Here is an 8,103-nt window from a genome sequence, read left to right as displayed (position 1 = left end):
CTCACATGCACATCATTTCACAATGGTGTTTCTTGCATATGAAAATCTGAACATTTTTCCCTTTGTATCTAACCAATTTATCTAATTGGGCTGGCCTTTTGGGCCTTACCAATTGGGCTTAAGTGTGTGGCTTGGAGTGGGACCAAAAGGGACCAATAAAACACTAGCTCCAATGAACTTTGGGCTTTTCTATCAACTCTTGACAAGTCCAAAGTTACCATTAACTATATTTAATACCACTATATAAATATAGTTGCACTCTAGGTCTTATCTATAATTATATCTCATGACTTTATTATACATGTAACTCCTTCATAAAATATTCGTAGTAATACAAAGTCATTAATGTAGACTGCCACTTTGTAAATTACTACATCTTAATCCTTGAGTACCCGGTTTAATCCTTTAAGTTATTCATTATATATTTATGAAATCCAATTCCATAAATATATACTTTAGTCTTATTAAAGTGGTTAGGCCTAACTCTCTGAATAACAAACTCATTAAACTTATCTCAAAGGAATATTTTATATCTCCGTTAAGAGACTATGAATTCCATCTTGAGAATATATGTTCCATCAACACTAAATGTGGCTACCCAATATACTGAGGTTTTGACCGTTACTTTAGATCTCACTCCTGATATACCAAAGCAACCTACACCTTATGATCAGGTCTATTATTCTCTCAGAATTAAGAGTTCATGCAAATATAAGTCGTGAAATTTATTATTCATATGACAAACATTAGGAGAATAATAAATCTCACAGCGGTCCAGTTCAATATGTCTTAACTCTTAAAACATATTAACACATCAACTAGAAGTCTCCACTTCCATGATCAAGACAAATCATCGTAGTTGATATGTTATAGTCTTCGCAGATGAAATGCTCAATTTCATCACCGACTACGAACTATAATTCTGAGTTTACAAAGAACTTGTGATTTATATCTTCTGTGAATCTTCACATAAATCACATACTATGCATCTCATGGACTATTTGATAATGTCCGAATATTCATGTTACCATTATTTCAGATAATAATAAAACAAATTTATTAAACACAATATTAAGTCATACATAATGTCATACACAATGTCAAACTTAATATCATACATAACATCATACAATAAGATTTAAGGGCACTAATCCTAACAGTATTATCAAAGAGGAAATTAAAGAACTGGCGAAAAACCTCTCTACGACCCTCCAAGTTGAAATGATCCACTAATAAATAAGTTGAAGTACAAGGATATTAAAAAGACTCTCCAAGCCTAATCTACCCAAAGTACTTGAGCCCTCCAAGCTGCAACTACCAACGGACTTCTTAGAGTCTTATATTCACTAACTTTCTGGATCCCGCAATACTGCCCAATTGCATCCGCCAAATCTTGCTACAATAAAATGTATTTTCAGTTATGAAAAAATTCATCACTAAAAGTCCAGTTTTTGGTCGCCAAGGAGTCCTGACAACAAAAAATTTCATCACTAAAAGTCCGATTTGTTTGAAAAAAAAAAACTTTTAGCGACAAGAACATTTCGTCACTAAATGTTTTCCTCACTAAAAACACTATTTAGTGACAAAAATATTTCGTCACTAAAAACACTTTAGTTTATTAAATCATATTTAGTGACGAACAACTTCATCACTAAAACTATTTTCGGGTACATATAGTGACAAAAAAGTTCATCACTAAAACTATTTTTAAGAAAATCCAAGCACATATAGCGACGAAAATTTTCATCACTAAAACCATTTCTTACAAAATTCTACTACATTTAGCGACGAAATATTTCATCACTAAAGCAATTTTTTGTTGCTATATTTGTGACGGAAAAATTCATCGCTAAAACTTATTTTCTATTTTTTTTTTATGACTTTGATATTAATCTGTATCTTGTCATTACATTATTAAAACCTCACATTTGAATAACACATTTATAAAAAAAGATCTATACATTCCACAATTAAAAAAATAAAAACAAGTATCCAATTCAAATTCCTTCCATACAATAATTGTTTGCAACACATACAATAACTCAAGATATTTTATAACAATACAAAAAGTGTAGCATAATATAATTAGAACCAACAGAAGATGTCCTCATATGCTTTCAAGTAATATCAAAAGTAAATCCCCTAAAAGCTACCAATAAGAAATCTGCACAAATATAAAAATAATACTACATTAAAATTATAAAGTAAAAACATTAACTATGTTATAATTATAAGAAACATTTCTAACAATACATTAAGAGTAGCCACACCAATGAATTAAAATCACAGCTCCTAATGTATAAGTTGTAGAAAGCAAATATAGATTTTCAAGTGTAATATAATACAATTAGTTTCAAATAAAACATAAAAAAAAGTAGTCACACCATATAGTGCAGATCAATTGCTAAAATAAATTACTAACTAATAAGTGTTTTAACTTGAAGATGAACTACCCCCATAGGTAAGAGCGTCATCATAATCTTTGCTCCTCAAAAAGTTAAGAATATTCTTTTGGATCTCTTCTTGCTTAGCTCGCACCTCTTCTTACTTAGCTCACTCCTATTGGTCCCTAGCTCGCTCCTCTAGGTCCCTAACTCTTGCATCTTTGAGTTCAATTATCTCATTTTCTAGCCGATGGATATACTCCATCGAGGAACTAGATAAGGCAGTGGTTGCTAGAGAAAATGAAGGTCTCATGCCAAGTCCTTTTACAATACCATACTTCTTCTTAAAAACCAAGTTTAAGATCTCCTCTTGTATAAAGAGAATTGCATTAAGATCTTGACAATGCTATTTTAGTAAAATAAGGAAAATTTATGCATAATGTATTCTAACATCTAAGTCTAGAAGCTACTTAGATAAAAATTTTATCCCATTTATGAATGCACAACTCTATATTAATACTTAAACAAATATACATTGCACAATCAAACATTCCTAATATGAATTTCAACACCTTATAATACCATGCAAGCCACCTGCTTGCTGTAACACAACAACCCATCACAAAACCAATTACAAACATCACAACTATAATGCTTACAAGTATTAAAATCAAATAAAATATTATTCATCATATCTAATCAATAATACTTACTCACATTTGCAAGAAATGAAAAACACTTTCAATATTAGTTTAAACCACCTTATAACAACATGCATGCCACCCGCTTGCTCCAATACAATATACCATCACAAATCTAATTTTTAACATCACAAGTATAGAGTCTTACAAATATTTAAATCAAATAAAATACTATTCATCACATCTAATCAGCAATACTCATTCACATTTGCAAGAAATGAAAAACACTCTCAATATTATTTTAAACCATATTCTAATAACATGCAAGCCACCCGCTTGTTCCAATACAATATAGCATTACAAATCCAATTTTTAACATCACAAGTATAAAGTTTTACAAGTATTTAAATCAAATAAAATACTATTCATTACATCTAATCAACAATACTCATTCACATTTGCAAGAAATGAAAAACACTCTCAATATGAATTTAAACCACTTTATAACATCATGCAAGCCACCTGCTTGCTCCAATACAACAACCCACCACAAAACCAATTACAAACATCATAACTATAAAGCTTACAAGTATTGAAATCGAATAAAATACTATTCATCACATCTAATCAACAATACTCATTCACATTTGCAAGAAAAGAAAAAAAAAAAAAAAAAAAAACTCTCAATATTAGTTTAAACCACCTTATAACAACATGCAAGCCACTCAGTTGCTCCAACATAACAACCCGCCACAAAACCAATCACAAACATCTACTCATTCACATTTGCAAGAAAAGAAAAAAAAAAAAAAAAAAAAAACTCTCAATATTAGTTTAAACCACCTTATAACAACATGCAAGCCACTCAGTTGCTCCAACATAACAACCCGCCACAAAACCAATCACAAACATCATAACTATAATACTTACAAGTATTGAAATCAAATAAAATACTATTCATCATATTTAATTAACAATACTCATTCACATTTGCAATAAATGAAAAACACTCCCAATATGAATTTAAACTACTTTATAATACCATGCAAGCCACCCGCTTGCTCCAACACAATAACCCACCACAAAACAAATCACAAACATCACAACTATAATGCTTACAAGTATTAAAATTGAATAAAATACTATTCATCACATTTGATCAACAATACTCATTCACATTTGCAAAAAATGAAAAACATTCTCAATATGAATTTAAACCACTTTATAACATCATGCAAGCTACCCACTTGCTCTAACACAATATATCACCATAAATTCAATTTCCAACATCACAAGTGTAGAGTTTTACCAGTATTTAAATCAAATAAAATACTATTCATCACATCTAATCAACAATACTCATTCACATTTGCAAGAAATGAAAAACACTTCTAATATTAGTTTAAACCACCTTATAATACCATGCAAGCCACCTACCTGCTTCAACACAACAACTCATCACAAAACCAATCATAATCGTCACAACTATAATGCTTACAAGTATTGAAATCAAATAAAATATTATTTATCACATCTAATCAATAATACTCATTCACATTTGCAAAAAATGAAAAACACTTTCAATATGTATTTAAACTACCTTATAACATAATGCAAGCCACCTGCTTAAACTATCTTATGTGTAAATATAGCATGATTATTGGCTTTATGGTACCAAGATTGAACTCATATAAATGCTAAGAGTTTACACAGTATGAGCCTGCACGCCTATTAATTAGAAGTTTGTCAGTGCCAATAAAGCAAAAAAAAAAAAAAAAAAAAAAAACATGCGACTTGATGCAGTGGTTGTACTATTTGTTAATTCCAAGACTAAATGCAATCATTCTTCTTTATCACCCTATGTGCAGTATAACACACTCCCTGTAATTCCTTCTTGCTTCACTGAATTTAACCAAAGCCAGCAATCCCTTGAATTCTATGGTATTGTCAAATTATTCCACAAATTCCAAGCAAGTAAATGCGAAGAGGCATTGTCTCTTGGAATCTTTCACCAGTGACATCAATAGAAAAAAAAAAAAAACAATCATATGATCATCCCTTATTAAGAAATTCCTCCAATGTAGTGATTCATAAGAAGTATTTTCCAAAATTCAGATCCTACATCATAATCCTTCGGATGATGCATGATACTAGTGAAAGAAACCTAAAAAGAAAATAAAAAAGAAAAGGAAATTACCCAAAAAATAAAATAATATATATACTCTGAGTCATAGACCCATGAGGGACAAGACAATGAGCCACACCACAACAAAACAAACTACCCATTCTTAACAAAAATAAAAATACCCATTCTCTGGTCTTTGAGTCACAGACCACAACAAACATGAGCCGAAGGGCCCCAAAACTCAAAACGAAAAAAACAGAGAGAAGGGAAGGCGAAAAGGGAAAGAAAGAAAGAAAAAAATCCATACCGATTTCGATTTCTCAATTCAGAACAGAGGCAAGCGAGAGGAGAGGTAGAGAGAGTGAGAGTTTGAGAGACTTATCGGCGGCAAGAAGAATGAGGAGGAGCTATTGTCGTGGGTTTTTCTGTGACGGCAAGGTCAGAGTAGAAAGCAAGCTATGGCGAAGGCAGCGATGGCAAGGTAAAACGGCGGCAACGGCGAGCTGAATTGGTGGCTAGATTGGCGAGTTAAGGTGAGGCGGTGGTTTGGATTAGAGACAGTGAGGGAAAGAGAGATCAGGTGAGTGGGAAGTGAAACAACAAAAAGAGTGGGCTGAATGTGACGAATTGTATTTCGTCACTATAGGTTACCTTTAGCGACGAACTCAATTTCTTCGCTAATAATGATACGGATTCTTATGATTTTCTTTTTAGCAACGACTTATTTTCGTCACTATTTTTCACATTCAGCGACGAAATGGGTTTCGTCACTAATAGTGTTATGAGCAACGCCTTTAGCGACGAAATTTTTTGTCACAATAAACTTAAAACTTTAGCGACAAAATAATTCGTCGTTGTAGATGAATTTAGTTTGGCGCCCACATTTTCATTTAGCGCCTTTAGTTCAACTCAACATATATCGATGAAATCTAATTTTTGTCGCTAAATGTTACTAATTTTTTATATATATAGCGATGAAATATAAATTTCGTCACTATATGGTACTTTTTTGTGATGAAAAATTTTTCCTCACTAAAATTCGTCACTGAAAATACATTTGTTGTAGTGCCTCATCTACTTCTTTTGACAAATACTCAATTCTTTCCAAGCTCCAAAACACTCTCTACACTCTTAATAGGTGTTGGTTGTGTTTGAGTACAAATCTTTTCTCAAGGTATAACAATGGGAGAGGGGACGGGAAGAGATTACAAGGATTTCTCTCAGTAGCTTTCTCTAACAAGGTGGGTGTATTGTAGAAACCTTTCTAGAATTTTCTTCTAAATAGCCTCCTTTCAATTTTGTGGGTAATGATGGTATATATAGCATGGGTGAAGGGTATAAGAGTCACACTTAAAATCATCTAGGCAGAGAGTTTCGTGGGTCACGCTCGGGTTAGCCAAGTTGCGAAATACTGCCTGACACTTGACTCTTCAGGTTCTAACATGTGCTTCTCATGTGATCTTTCGCGGGTCATCCACTCGCGAGCAAGTCGCGAGCTTTACTTTCTTAAGCAATTTTCAATAACTTAATACTAAACCCATTACAATAAATTCCACAAAATACAAGAAAATAAATTAATACAATTACAACATTTTTTGTAATGGAATAAAGCCAATATAAATGTTATGTAAAAAATCATAACTTAACAGCATGCTACATGCATGCATATGCATACACATGCATGCATGCATATGCATGTTAGGATTCTAGAAACTATGAAAGACAAATTTTCTGTATTTAAATTCGGTTTGGAATGAATACTACATCATTTGGGAGTCGCTCCAAACTCCTATTTTTCGACTATATAAAGCCATAAAATGCATTACTTCAAGGAGGACGGATTCTGATGGTAAAACTCATAAGATTCACTAGAAAATAGAGAATTAAAAAGAGAGTTTTTCACAAAACATCCTCAAGTCAAATTTTGCTCGATTGAAAAATTTTCTGGTCTTGATTTTTGAGTTCTAAGTATACTAACTCATTTTTGAATTGGTTGTGACTAGATTGACTAAGGGGAATAGTCAAAATCAAGCTCTAAAGAGTTCTAGTGTTGAGGTAAAGTTTCTAACTTTGGCTCTTCATTTTTCTTTGCTTTTCTTTGTTTCTTTATGCTTGTTTTATGCTTAAAATGTTATAATATGTTTGTTTAGTTTAGGTTTACTATGTGCTCGTGTTATAAGCATGTTAGTTGTTAGATTTTTTTGTTTTTGTGTTTCTGTTCTGCAGTTTCTAGGTTAGGGTTCTTGGTGTGTATGAGTGCATACAGTTGGGCTGCGTATGCATGCCCTATGTATGCACACCCATACTCTTACCCAGAAACCCTAATTCATTTTCTGTTTGTTTTCCTTTTGTTTTATCTATATGTCTTACCTTTTGTTTAACTTGTTTTGTCTACCCTTAAGTTTCTGTTTAACCTATTTCACTTTGTTTTGTTTTGTTTTATTTCTTTAATGCTTATTAGGGTTTTCATCTTGTTCGAATACCATGAACATGCATATGAATATGATCATGCATAGATATATAAGTGTTGTGGTTTAGTGAGGTAAGTCATACATAATCACACGAGCATGCATTCTCTTGGATGATGAACATGAATATTTTTGGTCAAATGCCATGAATTTGATGCTTGGATGTTTAAGACATGTTTATCTAGATATGTTTTGAGACGTTCTACCTTTGGTAATATATGCTTAATGCCATGATAGATGAATGCTAGGCTTGTGAATGATTATGTCATGTTGTATGTTTTAGATGCATGTTAGAGTGTGTGTAAGTTAGAATAACATGTTAAATCTGCCTTTAACTAGATTAAGATGTGGAACACAATGAGTAGAAACCGACCCACAGGTCGGGTGTGTTAGGATTAGTGCCCTTAAATCCTATTGTATGATGCTATGTATGATATTAAGTATGACATTATGTGAGACATTATGTATGACTTAATATTGTGATT

Source organism: Quercus suber, unplaced genomic scaffold, assembly GCF_002906115.3.
Source record: "Quercus suber isolate HL8 unplaced genomic scaffold, Cork oak 2.0 scaffold_189, whole genome shotgun sequence".
Lineage (NCBI taxonomy): Eukaryota > Viridiplantae > Streptophyta > Magnoliopsida > Fagales > Fagaceae > Quercus > Quercus suber.
The sequence above is the reverse complement of the archived record's forward strand: the minus strand, read 5'-3'. Positions refer to the sequence as shown.